Source organism: Protopterus annectens, chromosome 1.part0, assembly GCF_019279795.1.
Source record: "Protopterus annectens isolate FY-2018-M chromosome 1.part0, PAN1.0, whole genome shotgun sequence".
NCBI lineage: Eukaryota > Metazoa > Chordata > Ceratodontiformes > Protopteridae > Protopterus > Protopterus annectens.
The window spans coordinates 1,346,488,958-1,346,513,211 of record NC_056725.1 but is presented as its reverse complement, the minus strand read 5'-3'; the positions used below and the strand labels follow the sequence as shown (position 1 = coordinate 1,346,513,211).

The following is a 24,254-nucleotide window of genomic DNA, read 5'->3' as shown; positions in this document are numbered from 1 at the left end:
ATTAGAAACGTTGTATTAAGGACAATTAATATGTTGACATTTTATAACTATGCATTCAAAGAAACAGTGTTACTGTGCTGTTTAAATCCTTTGCTCTGAAAACTTTGCCTCATTGTTCCAGTTTACTTTTCATAAGTACTTTAAGCTGACCCGACTTGTATGAGGGACTGCTTATACTGTTTATGCATTAACAGAATGGTAATCGATGGAGCTGTTATATTATTTGCAGTAATACGAAAGTTTTCCTGTTAAATAATTATCTGTTGAATATCCCTACTGAACATTTCTGCATTGCCAGCTGAAACCGAAATTCAGACATCACCATGATGGCACTACTCAATGCTAATAGTCTAAACAGAAAGATGTCATGATGTGAAGTCCTCCTACAACACATACACATTCATATGTGTGTATTTACTGAGAGATGAATTCAGTGCAATGATATCTCTCTCTCTCTCTCTTTCTCTCTCTTTACCAGGGTTTAACACATATCATGCTTTCAAGACACTGGGTAACTGCATGGAGTATTTGTATTTGTCAGAAATACTGTCATCTCATGTCAACTTACCTATGACATTAACCCAGAATTCACGGAAAGCCAAATCACTCTTAACAAATTCAGCTATTACTTTACAGCTAGCTACATATTCCCATCAATGTCTCTCCGAAGATCATGGGAATTACATTAACATCATTGAAGGGTGAAATACCAAAACAAATACCCTCTTAACAGAGGACTTCAATTACCCAAACATTTACTGGCCCATTTACACCTCAAAAAATGGATATACTCAGCATTTCCTAACTTTGTTAATACCAACGCACTGGAGAAAATGATAAAATACCCACTAGAAGTTCTAATATTCCTGACGAGTCCTTACCAACCTTGTCTCTGTCTATACCCCAGCTAGCATCTCATCATCACTGGTTAAATTTTATACAAATCATTCATCTTCTCTATCAGGAGTAGTGGTATCACCAAATAAAACCAACTTTAGGGACTTCAAGGCAAATTTACTTCAACTCATAGAAACCTGCACAAAATTCCCAGCAATGTCCTGTAAATATACCTAAATGAGAGGGCTGCTACATTCACCTTCAATTTTAACCAGCACCTAAACAACTGCCTAAAAAAGTCCATACCCCTCTTCTCTAAAGTTAATGGTAAATTCAGCAATAAACCACTCTTTTCTAACTCTTGTATTAATAAATTGTATAACAAAATAAGAAAAATAATGAAAAGTTGTAAGAGATCTCCATCCATGTACCTTAAGACCACACAAACATGCTAGCAAGCAACCTAGCAGCACTATGACAATATGTAAAGCAGAATACAAACTTAAGGTTGCTATTGATATCAAAAGACACAAACTTCAACTCAGTCTTCAATTATGTCAGGAAATTAAGGAATAATGTCTGACTTCATACATAAGAATCATACATTATGATCTCAAGGATATAGCCTTTACACTAGCAGGGAAATGTAGTCCTAATTTTAACACACCTACTCACATTGCTGGCCTCATTGTCACTGAAACCTTAGTTCACCCTGAAATCACATTGGAACAAGTCTCAGAATCCACGTTTAAGGTTAGAAATAATTCTTCTATGGGTCAGGTTATATACCAGATTGCATTCTCATCAGTATCAACTCTGCACTATCCAAGACTTTAAACTATTCAACATCAGCCTATCCAGAGATAATAGCACAACCAATTTATGCAAACATAGGCAATATAACCAATCCAGTCCCTACTCTGTTTAGTTTTGTGAAGGGCAGGTTCTGTCTCCTGAATCTAGTAAACTTTGTAAAGGTTACAGATTCTGTTGACAGGGGCCACTACGTGCATGCTGCTAATCTTGACCTGGACAAAGCTTTTGACACTTTTCTTCATGATGTTATTACTGAAAAATTAGACAAGATTAATGCAAGTCCACTCATCCACAGATTTCAAACTTTTTCAACAAGGACTGAAATATGTATATATATATGTACATACAATGCAAAAATATATAACATAGCAATCGTTTGTTGTTTGCAACAAAAAAACTGCTTTCATCTCATATGTTCTAAGTGGTATCCCTCTTCAGACAGATACAATCATAAAAGATCTAGGTACTTATGTGGTCAGCTCTCTCAAATCAATCATCATGCTTTCCACAGTCAAGAAATTCTTTTATCTGATAAAGTTAATTCAAAAGGGATTATCTTCAAGTTCCAAAGTAGTACTGTTATCACTGTACTCTTCTCTTGTCAAACCCTGTATTGAATATAATACCCATTTTGGGATGTGTAATTCAAAGCACATCAGTGAAATGGAAATGCCCCTAACAAATTTTAACCAATAAAACAAAAGACCATAAATCCTTCAACTATCCCAAGACATTAGCACAACTCTCCTTATACTTAAACGCTTACTAGATGTCCTAAGGTAAGCTGTGCCTCGCTTTTCAAGCCAAGAAAGACCCAGTCTTATACAACCTATTATTACCTCTCAACTCAGTGGTGCTAAAAACACCTTAACTAGATACCTAAATCTACACCAAAAATAAACACTGCTTACTGGTGGAATAGCTTCCTAAGTCAATGTATTACCAGCCTATGGAATAAATTACCTTTCCACATCAAGCAAAGCACTACTTGTCTGCCCTTCTGGCTAGTGCTAATAAGTGGATGGGTAGACAAAAACTTACACCAGGATTATCATGCATGGCCCTCCCCAATTTGGGAGAAGAACATTATTAAATGCTTGTGACGAGTGACAGGAACATTTAACTTTATCTTCTTAAGGGTCTATATGGCTAGTCATCTTATGGTTTCTGTAATTACTTGCCTAGTGTTATTCCTATGTTCCAATGTTCCTATGACTAAGCACACATTAATACTGAAATGAAACTATTATTTGCAGGACAGCAGAGTGGATTACATTAGTGAAAAAAGCAATTCTAAAATAGAGGCAGTATGAATTTGCTACCATTTAAATTACAAATATTACTTGGAGAGTGTTTACATTTGAGTTCAAAGCCATGATAGCAAAGCTTTAACAGCTATTGTTGTAGTTCAGTGTAAGCTAACATTTGGCACTGACACATGCTTTTCTACAGTCAAATTACTATTTAACTCAATAACACCTATATAGTGTAGAATGTCACACCTCTAGCATATTAGCATTGTAGAGCAGTTTCTGAAAAAAATCAGCTTAAAAAGCAAAAGATAAACAAATGTAAATACTTTATGAACAATAAAAGCTATGACATCTATACAAATAGCAATATTATCAGTAGGAAGCATTCTTTACTTAATGCTGTGAGGACTGGAATATGCAAAAAAGAACAAAAATAATATCACTGATAACAGTCAATGCATTCATAGCCTTTAAATAAATACTATAATATATTATAATACACACTAACACAGTTTTATATATTTTTGAACATATTTATATCTGTATGCATCAATAAGTATTATTATGTATTAACATATATATATTTATTTGAAGTTGTATATTTAATTGATTTATTTTATATTATATATACAATCATCTTAGCTTTTATAATTTTGTATATATTAATATATAATATATTATTGGCATCATAAATATTATACAAAGATAATTCAGTATATACATATTTTGTTTTAAAACATATATCTTGTTGATAATTATCTGATTTAAAATGCTATGTGACTGAATTTTAAATGTTTTTAATTAACTGACTTAATTGCTGTAATTACTTCATTACGTCGACTATAAATATGTTGTCCTGATTTCCTGTCTGTAGGATCTGAAGAAGCTAACTTTAGTGAAAGCGCTTATCCGTATTTTATTTGTTAAATAAAAGAACTTGTATCACCAGAATTGACTTGGGTGCTTGAACAGTTACCAACTTTGAAACGCCAATATAATACCCGTTCTTTTGCACTAGTACCTGCTCTTTGAAAATACTATAATATATTATAATACACACTAACACAGTTTTATATATTTTTTTGCTAAATGCTCAGAAATAAGTTGTCATACTTTGGAAACTGTATAACCTAGCTATACTATTTGAACATATTTGTTAACAAGACATAAGCTTTCACATGACAATTAAGACAAATCACTTAATTATAAACTTAATTTATACAAATCCCTAACATTTTATGTAAATATTTTCTTTAAGCTTTCTGTTTTTAAAACACATTTACTATTTGTAATGTTATTAAATCCTGGGCCCTAATCTAACCTTAATCTTAACTGTCATTGGGTTTCTTTTATTTCTAACTTGTTTTTATAATCACTCCCTCATAGTAACAGCATATAAATGCTCTTTAATTCTATTTCTCTCAAAAAACTCTTGTTGTCACGCCAGCATAAAATGCCGAACAGCAACACTTTTCTATGTGAAGAGCTCCTACTGAATTACATTTATATCTATTGTTAACTCTGATACTTTTATCTAAATGTTCCAAAAATATGTTGGGATCATTCAATATGAATCTACACACCACACACATACCACATTTATGTCTTATTCTCTTCGGGTATTTTGAGTTCTGGCTGAATAATTGTATCAGGCTGCATCATATTTTTCAAATTAAAAGTATTCTTCTAAGTAAAACTTGGTTCACCTCTGACTATTCCGCCAAGGCTACTTTTCCCTTGAATAACTTTCCAGTTATTTACAATAGATTGTCTAATACTGGAACTATCTACTATCATGCCTAAAGTAAATGCTAACCCTCTCTTATGACTATCCAGAACCCATGAAGTATTTTTTTTCAAAAACATTTTTATTTTGTTTTCATTAGAAACATACGCAAATGTACATGTAACAGATATAATAAAACAATAACAAAACTATTTACAATAGTTACATTCATCCATGATAAACAATCATTTTATCCATGAGAAGTTATCAGTATTTGTTCAAAAGTTTTTTCACTTTTTGCCATGCTTTTTATGAATTATGTTATGAGTTCTATAACAAATGGTTTGCAGTTCTTTTTACAAACAATTTTTGCTAAATTAATAAAATCTTTAAACATCAAATCTTGTTTGCTTTTCCAGTTTAAAGTAATGCATTTTCTGACAACTGCAAAAATTGACCAGAGTACCTGAATCTGAGATTTAGGTATTACATTACATATAGGAACACTGAATAGGATTACTGAGTTATAAATATGACAGTTATCAGACCATAAAGCATTTACAAAATATCTGAAGTCTTTCCAGTATTAAACAACATTTCTACATTCAATGAACATGTGAACCCAGTTGGCCTTTAGTAATTCATCACATTTCCAACATTTACTTTCACTGCTTTTGAGTATAAAATGTATTTTATGTGGAGTATAGAAGCTCCTATTCATAAATGTCCATGTATACAATCTCCAATATAATGAAGAAGAGGTACCATATGTAGAATTCAATAACATTTTTTTTGATTCATCAGATATTTGTTCTCCATTAATCTTTACATAGTAATTCCAAAAATCTGAGTCAAACTTTTGACTGTCTTCTCTTATTATCTTACAGATAGGTGAGATACTTAACTTTAGATTATCTGTCTTTTTAAGACACCTAATAAAAAGCTGACTCAAACTAGGTACAGATTCAGTCTCTAGGTTGATTGATACTCTCATTTTGTTTTCTATAAACTGCTGTAATAAGTGTATAAACAACCAACTGTCTTAACTATTATCAAAACTACATAAAAAAGAGTTTAGTGGTTTAATACTCTTATCAATAAACTGATCTGATGCCAGAATATCAAGTTATTTTCCTTTAATTTTTGCATCGCATTGATGTTGAAAGAATCTAGGCAATCAGGGGAGTATGCTATAGGGAATATAAGAAATAGAAATCATTTAATTTTGTACTTACAATCAATTATATTTTTAAAGTTAATAAATATTTGATTAATGCCATAAGAAAAATTATCAAACTTCTTATTAAATAAACAAAATTTATGTAAAAGCCAATGAACTCTACTTATTCCATATTGTTCCTTAAATTGATTTTCTATAGTTCTGACATCAGTTATATGAATCTCATGTATTGTTTTCCAGCCAGATATATAGGTAGGTGTGATCCAATGTAATACTAAATTAATTATAACTGATTTGGAATAAAGATCTAAGCTAGGGAATGCTATCCCATTACTGTTCCAAGCTGTAATGTGCCATTTATATGTAATCCTAGGTTTTAAGGGGAAGCATAAAAATTTAAGCAGCATGGAATCTAATTTTTTAAATAAGTTTTTGGGATGGGGGGTAGTATCAATGACTGTATATAAAACAACATTTTAGGTAAAATTGAGAGCCTATCATCCACTGTGAAGAACATTTTATTCCATATTTTGATTAGTTCACTAATGGCAGTTAATAAATTATTGTAGTTTAGTTTAACAGACTCTTTCCATGTTTTCTTTATACTGACACCCAAATATTCTAATATATCATTTTCCCAATTAAACAGGCTATTCTCTCTTACATTTTTGTTGATCTTTTTGTTAGTTAGTAATGTTTTGGATTTATTATGATTGGATTTAAGCCCTGAAATTTTTTCAAACTTGCTTAAGGTATTTTATAACATCATGCAAAGAACCATCAATATAACCCAAAGTTAACAACATATCATCAGCAAATAATTGTACCTTAAGACAATAGACCTTATTAATTTGAAAGACTTTTATATTTTGCTTGTTTCTGATATATGTAGCAAAAGGTTCCATTGAAAGAGCAAAGAATAATGGTGACAAAGGACAACCTTGTCTAGTTCACTTGAGGATTTCTAGTGGTGAGGATAGATATGATCCAATTTTTACATATGCTTGTGCCCCACTATAAATTTTCATTAATCAGTTGACAAAAATCTGAGGAGAATTCAAAACCAATCAAAATTCTTTGTAGATAAGACCAGCTAATAGAATCAAATGCATTTTCTATGTCTACGCTGATAATAGTTGTTTTTTTGTATTTGCATACTATGTCTATTAATGATAGTAATTTAATAATGTTATCTTGCACTTTTATATGAAGAATGAACCCTGTCTGATCATTACATATTAGATAAGGTAATATTTTCTTTATCCTATTAGCTAATATTGTCATAACAATTTTATAATCAGTGTTTAGTAACGAAATTGGCCTATATGAATCACAAGATTTGGGGTCCTTACTTTGCTTTAATATGGGGGATATAACTGAGTATTTCCACGATGGGGTGTTATAAATTTTTGCTTAACCATAGTAAAGGCACTCATCATTTTCTTTATTATATATTCAGGAAAAATCTTATATTGTTCAGGAATTATTCCATCCAGTCCTGGAGCTTTATTATCTTTTACATTTTTTATTCACTGTTTCACTTCTGTTAGTGTTATTTGTTTATTTAATATGTTATTTTGCTGCATTGACACCTTAGTAGTTATATTTTCTTAATAAAAGTATTTATTACATTATCTGTCTCCAAACGTGGTGTGTTATTATTTATAATTTTACAGTAGTTTTTGAACAATTCTAATATGCCCGTTAAGTTAGATATACCCTTAACTGAACCATCGCTTTTAAATTTAATCTCATTATTAAGATTTTGATTGTTTATTTTATTTTTTTTGGATCTTACAGCTATTTTATGTAGATATTTGGGATTTACAGCATAAGATTGCAATTTCAATTTTTCCAGGTGTATGGCTACTTTATGATTCAGAACTGCTAAGTATCTTTGATTTAACTTAGTAATTTCATTATGTGTTACTTTGTTATTTGGTTTTGCATCTATTTTTATCTTGTCTATGTTTTTTGTAAGTCTAAAAGTTATTTGTCCCACTCTGTCCTTTTTTTAAGGTACCAAGATTTTATTCTATCATATATATAAACTTCAAAGGTGTCCCATAGCATAGTATCAGTCACTTGACCATTATCATTTGTTTCCATAAACATGACTATTTCTTTCATTATCCATTCCCTAAAGTCATTTAACTTAGTTATGTAAGCAGGAAATCTCTGTCAAAATCTTATCATCTCTATGTGTAGTTAATGTACAGTTTATAGCATTATAGTCCGAAAGTGGCCAAGTCATTATAGACACGTCACTTATTTTAGAGTATATATTATTTGATACAGAGACCTTATCAATGTTTGTTTGTGTACCAAACCAATATGAATAGTGAGTATAGAATAAGGAATAAAGTTCTCTAAGACCATGTATATCTTTAAGGTTCATCTGGTTTGTAAAGTCATTTAACTTCTTGGCTTGAGATGTTAGTTTTATTTTACCATTTTTAGAAGTATTATTGCCTGATAATAGGCAGTTAAAATCACCTGTTGCTTTAATTTCCTCTTTTGCATTTAAAGTAATCAGGTACAGATATTTGTCAACAGATTTAGTCCTGGTATCCAGTATGTATTAATCAAAGCATATTACTTCCTACTAATTTCCAAAATAACCATGATTAGCATCCCATTTTTATCTGAAATTGTATCTATAATTCCTGGCATAGTATAAGTATTTTTCCATAGAATAACAGTGCCCCTTCTCTTAGTCTTAAAACATGAATCAGACAGAATGGTATAAGCATTGAATGATCTTTTTTGAATAGATAGGCTTCTCATAAAAAGATGATCTGGGCTTTATGCATTTTAATATATTTAAGAAAACCAGCTCTTTTGACATTACTGTTCAAACCATTAATATTTAATGATAAACATTTATAAGCCATCGACTATAATGTGTATGTTATTACTAACTCAAAGATCTTTCTTCCATGTTTACTTGAAATCTACTGAAAACTTACTTGTCATGGATGCATAAAGTACAGTTGTGTACACTTACCATAAATGTAGATGTTCGAGTGTATTCACTGTTGCAGTCATTACATTTGGGTAATCTGCTGGCAGGTTGCCCTCAGTCGGCCTGAATATCAAAGTCTTGGGTCCTGCGTCAGTTGCTGTCTCCTCTTCCATGACGTCAGGTCTTCAGGGGTATAAGACATGCAGCCAATGCCATTTTCTTCTGTTTTTCTTGCCCCAGATGTCAGTTGCCCCCCAAACGGGGAGGGAAAAAAAAAAAAATATATATATATATATATATATATATATATACACACACACACACACATGCAATTGTAACAACATAAACTTTACCTTCATCTAAAAGCAAATACACCACAAAGGCTGTAGAATATAGTGAAGGAAAGAGAAGCTCTAGAAAAAAGGGGGATGGCGGGTGGGTAACCCAGACTGCAATAGTGAATACACTTGAACATCTACATTTATGGTAAATGTACACAACTGTACTATGTTCTTCATGTTTCACTGTTGCAGTCATTACATTTTGGTAGAATCCCAAAGCTATGGATGGGAGGCTGGAGCTAAATAGCATTAGAAGCGGCTATACAGCCCTGCAGAACTGCAGTGGCAAAGCCTGCCCTGGACTTAGAGAAGAGAGGCAAATGAAAATGCTTTTTAAAAGTATGAACAGAGCTCCACGTAGCATCTTCTAGAATGTCTTTGGTTGGCACTTCTCTGAGAAAGGCTGCTGAGGTAGATGCAGCCCTGGTGGAATGTGACCTGATACCCTTGGGCACCGGTTTACCATGATGCAAATAGCAGAAACTAATGCAGTGGTTTATCCACTTTGAAATAATCTTGAAATAGCCTTCCCCTCTGATCCTGCAGCAAATACCACCAGTAGTTGCTTAGACTTTCTTAGAGATTTGGTCCTGTTTAAGTAGAATCTTAGTTGTCTGTGTACGTCCAAGGAATGCAGAATCCGCTCCCCCTTGTTCTGCGGATTTGGGTAAAAAGTTTGCAAGTGAATAGTTTGGTTAAGAGCCACACTGGATACCACCTTGGGCATAAAGGAAGGATTGGTCCTGAGGGACACCCTGTCTGGGTAAAATGTAATAAAAGGCTCCACAGCCATGAGGGCCTGCAGTTCTGAAACCCTTCTTGCTGAAGTGATTGCCAGAAGGAAAGCTGTTTTCCAAGATAAAAACTTTATATCCGCAGTAGCTGCTGGTTCAAATGGAGGCAGTGTGAGCTTTTCCAACACACAATTGAGGTCCCATGCAGGAGTTGGTGATCTTCTGGGAGGCCTTAAATTTTTGGCCCCTCTAAGATACTGTTTTAGCAGAGGATGAGAAAAGATAGGAAGCTCTGTGTTGTAATGAGCCGAAATGGCTGAAGCATGGATTTTTATTGATGAAAAAGATAGGCCCTTGTCAAGCATCTCAGTTAAGTATTGTAAAATCTGAGGCATATTTGGCTTTGCTGTGTCAGTACCTTGTGCTTGGTTCCAAGCACAGAGTCTTTTCCATTTATCAGCATAAGATTTTCTAGTACTAGGCCTTCTGGCTTCTAAAATGACATCCATCACAGATTTACTGAAATGTGTTGTTTGAATAATTACATGATCAGCCATGCTGCCAGGTTCAGAGTTTGGAGCTGATTGTGTAGAATTTGATTGCTCTGCTGGGACAGTAGATGAGGTATTAGAGGCAAGTACCAACAAGGGAGGTGAGACATATTCCTTAGAATTGGGTACCAGTGCTGGCGAGGCCAGTCTGGGGCAATTAGGATCATTTTTGTTTTTTCCTGTCAGACCTTTAGAAATACCTTGGGAAGAAGAGGCAGAGGAGGATAGGCATAGACTGACAGGTTTTTCCAACTGAAGGATAGGGCGTCCACTTTCCATGCTTGCCTGTGATAAGTCCTTGTGCAGAATTTGTCTAGTTGATAATTCTGGGGAGAGGCAAATAGATCTATGTCCAGACTCCCCCATTTCTCTGTTATCATGCTGAATACTTGTGGATCCAGTTTCTACTCATGAGGGTCCATAAGATTTCTGCTTAGGTCATCTGCCAGAGTATTTTATTTCCCTGGCAGGAACTGAGCTTGAAGATGTACTTGGTAAGTCAAGGCTGTGTCCCACAATGCCATGGCTAGTCTGCAAAGGGGGTAGGAATGTGTACCCCCTGCTTGTTTATGTACCACATAACTGTGCTGTTGTCCATCTTTATCAGTAATTGTCCTGGATGAAGTAAGTCCTTGAAGGCTGTCAGGGCATTCTGAACAGCTAACATCTCTTTCTGGTTGATATGCAGATGCATTTGTTTTGGGGTCCATATGCCCCTGAATGCATCTCCCCGCCAGGTGGGCCCCCCAAGCATAGTCTGATGCATCTGTAGTTAGGGTTTGGGTAGCAGGGGGTAGAGTAAAAGACCATCCCATGTTCTGGTGGCATGTCTCTGCCCACCAAAGAAACTCCTGTTGTAGGCAGGGAATGAGAGGAATCATTGTTTCCAGACTGTGACAATGTTGACTCCATAAACTTTTTAGATACCACTGTAGTTTCCTCATATGCAGTCTTGCATATGGAATTAGTAGAATGCAGGATGCCATGAACCCCAAAGCCTGAAGAATTTGTCTTGTAGATAACTGGGTTTTTGTTGCCATCTGTTTGAAGTAAATAATCAGTTGCCTTTGTTTGTCTGGTGTAAGCAAGCCATCTGGACAGTTGCATTCAAGCTTGCACCCAGGAATGTAATCTTTTGAGAGGGTACCAGTTGTGATTTATTTTCATTTATTGCGTACCCGAGACATGTTAGAAGCCTTTTTACAAATGCCAGATGTTGGAGAAGAATGTCCTTGTTTTCTGCTTGAATGAGACAGTCGTCCAAGTAAGGATAGATTTTGTATGCTTCTTTGTCTGCAAAATGCAATTACTGGTGCCAGGCACTTTGTAAAGACCCTGGGTGCAGTAGATAAGCCAAAGGGGCAGTGCAGAGAATTGGTAATGCATAAAGCCAGCCTTGAAATGGAGGTATCTTCTGCATGATTCCCTTATTGGGATATGCAGGTATGCCTCTTTTAAATCTAGAGTCAAAAGCCAAGCGTTCTTGCCCAACATGGGCAGAAGTTGTTGCAAAGTCAGCATTTTTAATTTTGGGATGCCCAAGAATGTGTTCAATGTCGATAAATCCAGTATGGGGCACCAGGCATTGTCTTTTCTGGGTACCAAGAGCAGTCTTGAGTAAAATCCTTGCCCTTTTTCCTGTTCTGGTACTGGCTGAATAGCCCCCATATCCATGAGGGACATAACTTGTTTCTGAGCCTCTGCCCACTGATTTTGTGGCAGACCTGGCCATCCGTTTGGAATTGGCAAAGTATGGAAATGAAATCTGTACCCCTGGGATACTATGTTTAGTACCCACTTGTCCTGGGTTATTAACTGCCAATTTTGAGCATGAAGTGCTAATTTTCCCCCTAAGGGGGCTGCCAAAAGATAAGTGCTTGGTGATGGCAGAGGGAAGTCATTGAGACTGTTTACTGTAGGGTTGTGCTTTGTTACCACCAGATTTGCAGGTAGAGGCATCCCATTGCTTTGACCTGTAAGAACCCTGTGATTGGTATCTAGAGCCTTTTGAGTGCCTGGATTTGCCCCATGAGGCTTTGTCGGACACAAGAAAGGACCAATTTTTTGTAGGCCACTATCTACTGAATCTTGGTGGCTGCACTTGTAAGAAGTCTTTTACAGTTTGCATAGACTTAGCTTTGTCTTCCATTTTCTTTAAAACCTCTTCTGCCTTATTACCAAACAGAGTATCATGCTGTAAGGGTGCATCCAACAATTTAGCTTTAACATGATCAGATTTTGCTCCTTGAGCCAGGCATGCCTTCTAATCACAGATCCAGTAACTGTGGCCCTGCAGGAGGCCTCCAAGGAATAGAAACACATTGCAAAGTATGCTTTCCAACCTGTTCTGCTGCATGCAATAATTCATGCAATTCTTTATTTTCCACACATTCAGAAATCAATATAATTTACTGCTTCAATAATCCCATAACATGCTGTTGATATTTAAGCATATGAAACTGGCAGTTTAAGGCCCTAATTGCCGAGGTTGCAGATGTACAAACCTTCTTTCCCATCTATCCAGCGCCCTGGAATCTCTATCAGAGGGGGTAGGATTCTAGCTGTTGAGGCCTTTACATCCTTGGGACCCTGTGAAATAGTTTCAGGGTCAGCAGCAGGATTTTTGAATAAAAATTTGTGGGAGTCAGGAACCCTGTATTATCTGTCTGGCTTACTAGGAGCCTGAGGTAGGGAATCTGGAGTCATGCTTGATTCTGAAACACATCATCAACAATGTCTAATACAGGAGGAATGGCCAAAGGCCTGTGCTGAGGAAGAAGAAGGAAATCCCTAAGCCTCTTCTTTGATTCTGAGAAATCCTGACTCTCCCAGTGAAAATGTTCCCTCAAAGTATGCAAGGTTTCTCCAAAAGAATAATATTCAGGAGGAGATGCAGATGGGATGGATTTCTCTGCATCTAAATCCTCATAGGGTGGTATAGAAAATACCTGATCAGAAGAGGAATCAGAAGAAATAGAAACCTGATCTGAAGAGTCATAATCAGTGTCTTGCCTAGGTCTCTTATCGGGGGGGGGGGTACCCCAGAACAAGGTAATTAAGTCTTCAGCCATTTTGATCATCTGTTTTTTGGGCATGGAGGCCTGAGCATGTGGCTCATGCGTCGTTTTTTTAGCCTTAGAAGTTGCCTTTGTCTTTGTTTTTGTAGCTGACATCAGTTTTATATAGAAATGCTGAGGCCTGAAAACACCCTCAGAATCCGGTGCCTGCTCAGCATCTCCAGACCCATCTGTCATGACCCATCATGATGTTTTTATTTGAGCTAGGAACACACAGTGGTGAACTTATTTGTTTGTTTAAGTAGTTTCAGTCATATACATTTGCTTATTTATTTACATTTGTTAATTGAGAATGTCTCATTTTACTAGAATCCATGGGAAATAACTCTAAACTAAAAACACATTCAAAACAGATTAGCTAAAATTGGAAACATAATTTTAAATGTGCACTTGTGTAATCATATACAGTAAATATTTCTAATTTTTGACAAAAGTAACATTATGTCATGATGATAATGTGCAGAGAATTTGAACCTAACAGTTTAATTTACACAGAAAGTAACCAGTTTTACTAGCAAAGCTTTTTTAGGAAAAAAATTAATAGTAATAATTCATAATGCTGACAGGATGGCTGGGAATTTAAAAGGAGTAACTGACATGGTAGAGTGATGTTAAAAATTTCCCACTTAATGTTTACTTTTGAAAAAGGAATTACATTTTTCTAAAACATGCACATGCATCATGCATAAGAAGTGTTTTTAGTAAGGAAAGCAAACTGTTCTGGCAGTGCCCATGCACAACCACTGCCACAAGAAACTAATACTGCCACAATTTATTACTTTTTTCCAAAAGATGGAATTGAATACTTGTGGTGACAAACAGCTGGAACGAGATAATATAACCACAAAATGCTTGACTTTCAGAGAGTAGTCATTGTTGTTGCTTAGTAGAGTCCATAAATTTGTGACCTCAATGACTTTTCATGTTTTCAACAACTGTTTAACTTCTTGCAAAGTCATATTCATTACTTCAGTAATGATGTCTTTCCATTTTAACCTCTGTTAGTCCTTATTCTTCTGCCTGCAATCTTTCTCGGCATCACTGCCTTGTCTAGTCAATCCAGTCCTTGCATTCTGTGGCGAAAGTATCTGACTTTTAGTTTTACTATTAGGCCTTCAAGTGAAGGGTCTGTTTTCCCCTAACTTATTTATTGATTTGATCTTCTTGTGGTGCACAGAATTCAAAAAGTCTTCTCCAACACCAACGTTCATAAACATTGATTTTCTGGTGCACATGCTTACTTATAATCCAACTTTCACAGCCATATGTTATTACTGGGAGAAACTTAACTTCGACTCTGCCTTTGTTGAAAATGTGATGTCTTACTCTTTAAAATCTTATTCGCGGTTGCTACATTATTCTTTCCAAAACACAACAGCATTTTTTAAATTTCATGACTGCAATCACCATCTGCAGAAATCTTTGACGCCTAGACAGTAAAAGCTGTCACTTCTTTCCCATCTATTTACATAGAACTGATAGGACTAGAATTCAAAATTGTAGTTTCTTAATGCTGTGCAACAAGCTAACTTTTACATTTTCCACTTACATCTTCATCACCAAGCTCTTCGACTCTTCCTTGCTTTTCACATTCAGAGCAGTATCATCCACATATCTGAGGCTGCTAATATAATTCCCACAATTTTGATTCCATCATCTGATTTGTTTAACCTAACAATTCACATAATACATTCAGTGTACAAATTAAATAATTTGAAAGACAACATACACCCTTCTCACACTCTTTCCCATTTTGAACCAGTTATTTCATATTTGATTCTGTTTTTTTTTTCTTGTTCTGTATACAATTCTCCAGGAGGCACTTGTGGTATCTTTATTTCTCTAAGAAATTGCCATAGTTTTTATGGTCCATATAGTCAAAGGCTTTACAGAAGTGAATAAAGCAAAAATAAATATTTTTCTTGAACTTGTTTGCTTTCTCCAGTATCCAGTATATGTTTGCAATGTGAACACTGGTGCCTCTGCACCTTCTAAAGCCAACTTGTACATCTAGCAGTTCTCAGTCCGTATATTGCTGGAGTACATCTTGCAGCATCTTGAGCATTACCTTGCTAACATGTGAAACAACTGCAAATGTTTGATCATTTCAGTATACTTTAGCATTGGCCAAATAGAATACAAACTTAACTTGTCTAATTCAATGGATACTGTTGTTTTTCTACATTTCCTGGCAAATTCCAAGCAATAACTTCACAGCATAATTTTTAAACAATTCAGCTGGAATATCATCACTTCCTGTAACCTTGTTATTCATAAGATTTTGTGGGGCCCAATGTAACCCCACTCTCCAGGATGCTTCTTTCTAGATCAGAGAACATACCACTGTATGCATCACTCATGTTATAGTCCTTCTCATATAGTTTTTTGTATAATCTTGCCCTGTCTTCTTAATATATTCTGCTTATGATAGGTCCCTCCTATCTTTGTTTTTTATCATGTCCACATTTACCTGGATGTTTCTCTTCATATCTACAATCCACTTGTCTTTCCTATTTATTTATTTATTTATTTGACATTTGTTTACCAATGTGGTCTGATTGGGTCTACAGAACCCATTTTCAATGGAGGCCCAGGGAGAAAAGCTCCACATAAAGTACAATACAAATACAATATAGTCTACAAACAATACAAGCAACATGAGGAATACTATATAAAATAGGTTGATTGAATTTAGACTAGGTTGCAAGATATACTACATATCTGGACAATTCTATAGTTACATCAATGTTTAGTTATCCTAACAACATATACATAGCATATGAGTAGATAAAGTGTATAAAAATAGAATGTAAGTAGTACAATGTATGACATTGGCTGCTATAGAATATGAAAAATAAAATGTTGGTTTAAGTTAGGAAAATAATAGCTGAAGAGTTAGTGATACAGACAGATTGTGAGAGAATTAAGAAGAATAGAGGCATTACAGACTGAGCAGTAGCTTAAGGATATGTATAGAAACAGAGTAGGAATTAGGAGAGACTTAGGATTTTGCAGATTGTGAAGAAGTGACATGTGACAGAAGAAGAAGAAGAGCTGAGCATTAGGCCGGATATATACAGGATGACAGATGCGCATTTTTGAGATGATTTTTTAAAGAGGCTTTAAACTGGGTTAGGCCAGGCAATAGACCTGGCAGCCAGTGGTAGTGAATTCCATAGTTTAGAGACAGAATATGAATACAGAGACTGACCTGTTTTTTTTTTTTCTGGGTTTTCAGATAGCTAAGAGATTTTTGTCTTCTGATTGTAGGGTTCTATTTGGTGTGTAAGGTGGGAGTAGGTTGGCTAGCACAGGGCAGGCAGTAGGCTTAAAAATAAGGTTGTGCAAAGTGGAGAGCTGAATGAAAGCAAGTTAGGTGGGGAGTTATACTGATAGATACCTCTCTTGAGAATTTTGGATATGGGTGACAAGATGGATATAGGATGGAAGTTGGTTGGTTCAATACAGTTGCCTCCTTTGTGGATAGGGGTGATGTGAGATTGTTTCCATGTGATTAGTACTTCTGATTCAGATAAAGACCTATTTATAAGGATACTGATTGGGTAGGCAATTGAGTTGGCAGCCACAGCCAGTTTGAGGTAGTGTAGTGGAAGATTATCAGCTGAGATGGAGCAGGGTTTTAGTTTTTGTAGCAGTTTCTTTATGGTGTCTGTGGGTATGGACTGAAATGAGAATGGAGTTTGCATGACATTTTGTTGAGTAGGAGGGTTAATAATGGCAATGTTAGAGGTAGTTGATGGTGTAGGATTGGTGCATAAATAGGTTGAAGAGTGAGGGGGTACAGTGTTAGGGGTGTTAGTAGGTCTGCTATTGATTTTATAAAGTGCTTGTTAAAATTTTCAGCTACTTGTGACGGAGTGGTATTAGGTGATGGGGTGTGAGCTCTCTGTCTTGGGGTTCAGTAGAGTAGATATGGTGTGCCAACATTTTTTAGGGTTGGCTTTATGCTGGAGTTGAATCTGAGAATAGTATGATTTCTTATTTTTGTTGATTAATTTTGTCACTTTGTTACACAGTGTTTTGAGCTGACATGATTTTGTTCATTTTTGTTTAGTTTCCAGGTTTTCCAAGCTAGGTCCCTTTGCTTCATCAGGTGTTTACATTCATTAGACAGCCATGGGGCTGATTTCTTTTTTGATTCTTTACATATGAATGGGGGCTAGGGTGTTAAGCAAGTGAAGGAAGATGTTATTAAAGTATAGTATGGCATTATTAAGGGGTGTCCAGTCTTTTTCATGTAGGAGATTGCTGAATTTATGTCCACAAAAATTAGCTGAATTCCTAACCAATTTTACAGTGCATACTTTTAGTTTTTGGTCGTTTGTTCTAAGCTGGCAGATGATCGCTCAAGGAAATAGACAGTGTACTGGAAGAGGGATAATTAGTGGGGTGGGATACTAGGTTCCAGTCTACATTGGATTGACCAGTAACATCTTTACAGTATCTTGTTGGACTACTGATAAGCTGTGAAAAAACATACACACTGATACTGTTTATGAGGGAGATGGAAGCAATGGTCTGTCAATCTATATTTACGTCTCCTAAGATTATTGTTTTGTGATTTGTTTGCGATGTCCAGGATAATATATCTTCCAACACTGGTATATTGTGACCTGATGGGATACATATTACTATTATCCAAATTCCTTTTGTTATGTTGAGGTTCAAAAAAGAGATTAGTACCTCAGCATTAGAAAAGAAGGGTATACTACCGGTATAGAGTGTGATATTAAGTTCAGAGTGATATAGAAGGGCTATCCCTCCCCTTTTCTTTTTAGGTCTATCTCATCTGGTTATTGCAAAGTTTGGAGGTACTATTTCCAAGTCTTTTACATTGGGGTGTAACCGTGTTTCAGTAAGGGCTAGTATGTCAGGTTTATTTTGATCCATCCAGGCATGCAGTGGGGCTATTTTGTTACATATACTTCTAAGGTTTAATGTTAGCATGTTTAAGTCTTCAGAGTTACTTTTGGGGTTAGGATTAAAGGGTGGGCCTAGGTTAGGATGTATGCCTCCACTTTTGAGCAGATAGGTGATGAGGAATGAATATTATGGGATGTGTTTTTTATACATAGGTGATGGTACTGGTGTCAAGTGCGGTTTCATAGGAGGTGAAGAGGCCAATTTGTGGATTGAATAATATGGGAGGGTATAAGGGAAAAGCTGGGAGGAGATATGGCAGAAGGTGTGTTGTTTATTGGGGAGATGATAAGAGGAGGTTATTGATGTGTATTGGCGTGTGGGGGTATGTGAGGATATAGTTGTAGTGAGGTTGAGAATTAAGAGTAAAGACATTAGGCAGGTTAAGCGGAGCATGTCTAGTGTGGGCGTTGTGAAGGTGGGTTTAAAAATTGCAGAAAAAGAAGTTATGTACCTACCACAACGTTCCATGTTAGTTGTTCTTCATCTCACCTTCCTTCTTACTGTTTGGGTTAGGAGCCGATCCTCGGCTCTGACTCAGCCTACTTCTATAGCTTGAGAGCTATTGACTGGCTCAAGGCTAACCCTTATCCCAGAATTCCCAGCGTCAGCTACCCAGATCTCATTTGCCACTTCAGCTGTGAGGTTGCTTAGTTACTGGCTCAGACTTAGTATAGTTTTTTTCTATGATTATAATTGTTGTTTATTCTTAAAATTTGTCAAGTTTTTGTCTATAGTTCTTTATCCCTTATCACCTTTCTTGTGTATATTGTAGCTTTGTTGGCCATCGCTCCATATCTCACAGGCCTTCTGTTGATTTATGTTATCTAGTGAAGTAATATGTGAGCACCTTAAGGTAATGCTTGAAATGTGTTGTCTTCAGGGTGGGCTTTGACAATTGGATAGGTGTTTTGTCTTGTGGCCTCTAATTTGGGGGGGAGACATGACTGGTGAATAGTTAATTTATGGTGCAATGTTGGTTTGATGTGTGTATTTATAGGTGGAATGAATAAATAGGTGTAGTAGGAGATAAGGTGGTAAGATTATTATAGTAGGGGAAATGAGACTGAAGGTGATGGAGGGAGGGGAAAGCAGATAAGCTTGGTTCAGTAAAAGTAGGTAAGGTATGAATGTGATGCAGGTGTGGACAGGGTAGACTTGCATATAATTGGATAATGGAAATTACAGGGAGTGGTTTCCTGGGGATATAAGTAGAGGGAGTGGGAGTAGGTGGCAAATGAGGGCTGGGTAGGGGAGCAGAGTAAGTGAAGCGAACAGAGTGGGAAGAACTAGAATCCTATCACTGGAAATGCAAGTAGAGTAAAATAATCAGTAATTAGACTATTATAGAGTATCTAATGGCAAGAATGCAAAGGAAAGGGTAAAAGGAAGGGAAAAGCAAGGTACTGAGCTGTAGTATAGGGTAGGGTTTACTAGATATCACAGTGTTAACATAAAGCAGAGGGGGGTAAAAAGGAACGAAATTAGAGTGGGGGAAATGATTACTTGCAGAGAAATAGAGATGAACAGGAAGGGCGATAGTAAAGATGGTGCCCAGTGGTGTGCAGAGAGCCTTACAAAGCACATACTGGTTGCAGGAGAGTGATTAAATTAATTTCAAACATTTACTTTATTTTGCTGTGCTGCAGACCAAAGATTTAAACTCTGAGCTTGGTGTAGGTCTTACTTGAATTCACATTGGGTGATCTGTAGACTTTTACAACTTTGTTTTGGCGTGGTATAGACCAGAAATTTAAAGCACTGAGCTTGGCGTAGGCATTACTTGAATTCACGCTGGGCGATTTGTAGATTTTTCAACTTTATTTTGGTGTGCTGCAGACTGGAGATTTAAAGAGCTGAGCTTGGTATAGTTGTTACTTGAAGTCATGGTGGGTGATTTGTAGACTTTTACAACTTTATTTTGGTGTACTGTAGACCACAGATTTAAAGTGCTGAGCTTGGAGTAGGTGTTATTTGAATTCACATTGGGTGATCTGTAGACTTTTATAACTTTAATCTGCTAAAGTATCCTAAAATTACAGTAAAACTGGGGAATAATTGCTCATACACACCACTGAGGCTTGCGGGAGACAGTAGGGTAGTTGCGTCTATTCTTTTCTCTTCTTCCATTTCTTTGCACTAGTCTTTTAAACATGCTTCTTTATCTCTCTTTTTTTTTTTTTTTTGCTGTTTTCTGAAACTCTGCATTCAGCTTGGCATAGTTTCCTGTCTCCATTTCCTCTTGCTGTTCTTCTTTCCTCAGTCACTTCTTAAGTCTACACAGACAGCTATTTTGCCTTCTCAACTGTCCTTCTGTTTGGAATATTTTTGTTGCCATTGCCTAGACAGCATCACTGACTTTCAATCATAGTTATTCATATGTTATATCCACCAATTTTAACCCTTTAAATCCATTTTGCACTTCTGCTAAATATTCATTTGTAATATTCTTGAGCTTCTGACTAGTTGCCTTGAATGCTTTTCTTAAAAATCTACAGTAACTCGACCAACAACTAGTATTTCAGTATATTACCACAGATGTACATTAGCAGTATTGTACAACACTGAAATAAAAACTCCATAATCGGAAACACCAAATGCATCTATTTAAAAATGATCTAACTGCTTTTGTCCTCTATCAAATATACAAGACTTCATCAGGGATAAAGTACAATAAAAAATACAATCCCTTAAATATCTGTCAAATCCCTCCCGCAGATCTCATTGGGCATTTCCATGAGCATGCCATAATCTCTCTATGTAATTCCTGATACACCAATCCCTTTTTATAAATAATTATTGGGGCTCCACTAAACACCATTTTATATACACCGTTTATGTAAAAAAGGTTTCAGTTTTTGTTTACTATTAGTCTAATCATTACAGTATCTCCATTATAAGTTAATATCAATCCTTTATTGAAATTGTTTCCATCTAAAATAGTACTAGTGATCACTGAAGATGAAACTTCTCATTCTTCCGCTCCTAAAAGGGGAAAATAAAAGCCCACAGATTTTTTTAGAATTTACTTCATCAAAAATTTTAATAAGAAAAAATTTGGGGTAACCCGTAGAAATGAACACGAGTTTCGTACTTTCAAGATGGAATAGGTCCGGGTTTGATATCACATAAACTAGCCTCACCAACTGCTTTTACCAAAGGTCTTTTTTGATAGTAAGGATGATGGCTCTTATAGTGTAACAGTGAGTTTGGATACGACGGTTTTCGATAGATGTTAGATATAAACTCTCTATTGATATCATCTTTCTGTATTTCGACATCTAAATATTTTAAAGACGTTTTTGAAACTTCAATAGTCAGTTTTTAAAAAGTAGTAGTGTTGTTGATATAATCATAGAACTCCATCAATCTTTCATCTGTGTCATTCCAAAACAAAACTACATCATCTAAAAACCGACCGTACAAAACCCATTTCCTTTCAAATCCTGAATGGAACACAAAAGTGAGTTCCCAATGGGTCCATGATAATATTGGCAAATACAGGTACACAAACTACCCTCATTGCTACCCCTGATCCTTGTTTATATAAACTACCTTTAAAATAAATGAAATAATTATTCAACACTGCCTCCATAAGGGTCCTTGTAATATTATAGCATTAACGACATTGTTGTCTAAACTCTCCACTGATGTTCAATACTTGGTGAATCAATCCAAACTCTATCTAATCTATGAAGATATATATATTTATATACTTATATATATATATATATATATATATACACATATATATATATATTTATATATATAATATATATATATATATATATATATATATATATATATATATATATACATATATATATATATATATATATATATATATATATATTTACACATACATACACATATGTATACACTCACACAAACACACACACATATATAAAGACAGATATATAGATATAGATTTAAATGCATACGTGTGTGTTAAGACTCATTATTAAAAAAAAAATGAAACAGCAGTTCTACTTACTTTCAGGACGGACATTTCGACTTTCAGCTTCTACTTTCTCTTCCTTGGATGGGGTGGTCATGATCAATGAATAATGTTTCTCAATATAAACTACTTATTCTGAGTAATAAGAAGTGGGAGATGGAGAAGGAGTATAGCAGCTTAAAGACACCATATAGTTATCGTTCTAACAGTGCACATTAACACATGACAACAAGGCAAGAAGAATGTGCAAAGCACCTTTGATTCCCAGTATATTCTAAAATTGCTGGCACATCGATAGAAATGTTAGGCAAAATAAATTAGTAAAATTGTATTGCTTGATGGCTCAAATGTAAAGTTGCACTTAAATTACTATAAGTTATTTCTTTCTAAGTGTAAATGTTCTAGAGTATTATGCTATCACTCATTAAAATTCAGTAGCGTCTATCTGTTTTTTCATGTTGATACTGTACCAGCCAGTATATGTTCTTGATTTCTTCTCTAACAAGAGAACTTGTCTTCATCAATGTGTTTGAGCCCTGTGGAACATCATCACAGAAATTATTAATGTACTATGGTTATGTATATAGATGACCAAAAGACAATGAGTTTCATTACAAATACATTGAAGAAAAGGCTGCCTTTGAAAAGGCAGTGTCAGCAAAGAATGGTTTTGAAAATTTACAAAATTACATATGTTATAACATTATATAGAAGAAATCCTGAAAAAAAATTACTTAATATTGATATGTGCAGGCAGTTTATTACCATATAAGCTTCACATAACTGGTAGGGACAATAAGCGGGCTAAGTCCAAGATGTTCATGTTGTTACTTTTTTTCTTTGTTACTGGGATCTCAGCTCAAGGAAATGAATGTGATGCATGCATTATTTGGTAAGAAATTATAAATTCAGTTAAATGCTTTGTATTATGACTGGCAATGAAATTACAATTCAGGAACTTCTGAAGCAGGGGTGCATTAGAGTCTGTATATAAAATATGCCTTCTTTTTCATTACTTAGAAACAGTAGTCAAAATACGTGTGTGTGTGTCTGTGTGTGTGTGTCTGTGTGTGTGTGTATATGTGTACATTACATATATATATATATATATATATATATATATATATATAAAATACAGTCCCATGTGAGTCAAGCCTGGTTAAGCCTTATATGGTTTTAATGCTGATTCTGCCTCCATATAAGAAATCTATGGAACTGAAGTGAAATTATGAAAAAAGTTGCCCTGCTTAAGATGCAGCTAGTAAGGATCCACATGCTGATATGCAGTAATAAGGCCTGGAAATGGCCTGCACAATTAGCAGTCTGCATACTCTAGTGAGGCCTTGGTTACCTGAAAGCTTCCACTGTTAAACAAACTTAAAAAAGAAGGCCTTATAAATAAAGCTGTAGTGTCTCTAGTTGGCCATAGTATGTGTATTTAAGAATGAGCCTACGTATACTTATTCCATAGAGGATGTAGGTCAATCATTTCAGTAAGCTGGAACTGCACATTAGGTCTTCCAAAAGGGATGTTATTCCTGAAGAATGTCAATGGTAACTGTGATGAATGCACTATAGAGGCTAGCAAACTTTCACAAAAAAGAAATCCATCCATCCATCTTCAACCCTTTTTTCCATTTTTTACATGGGGTCAGGGTGTCACTTCAACAGTGACAATCATCTCAAGCCAAGGTTTACACTGCTGGGTAGCTAGCCTGCCTCAGTAGTTCATTAGTTTCACTCACTCGCCCACACACTCACATCTATGGCTAATTTAGAGTGTCCAATCCACCTACTGCATGTCTTTGGAATGCCAGAGGAAACCCACACGGTCACGACCACTGGGAGGACATGCAGACTCCGCACAGAAGGCAT

General features: G+C 35.5%; 1 protein-coding gene across 1 annotated transcript in view; it reads right to left on the bottom strand.

The window, feature by feature from the left end:
• The window catches only part of METTL24 (methyltransferase like 24), a 705,212-nt gene that overhangs the window by 233,783 nt on the left and 447,175 nt on the right, over window positions 1-24,254 (bottom strand). The gene's annotated exons all lie outside the window — the stretch shown is intronic.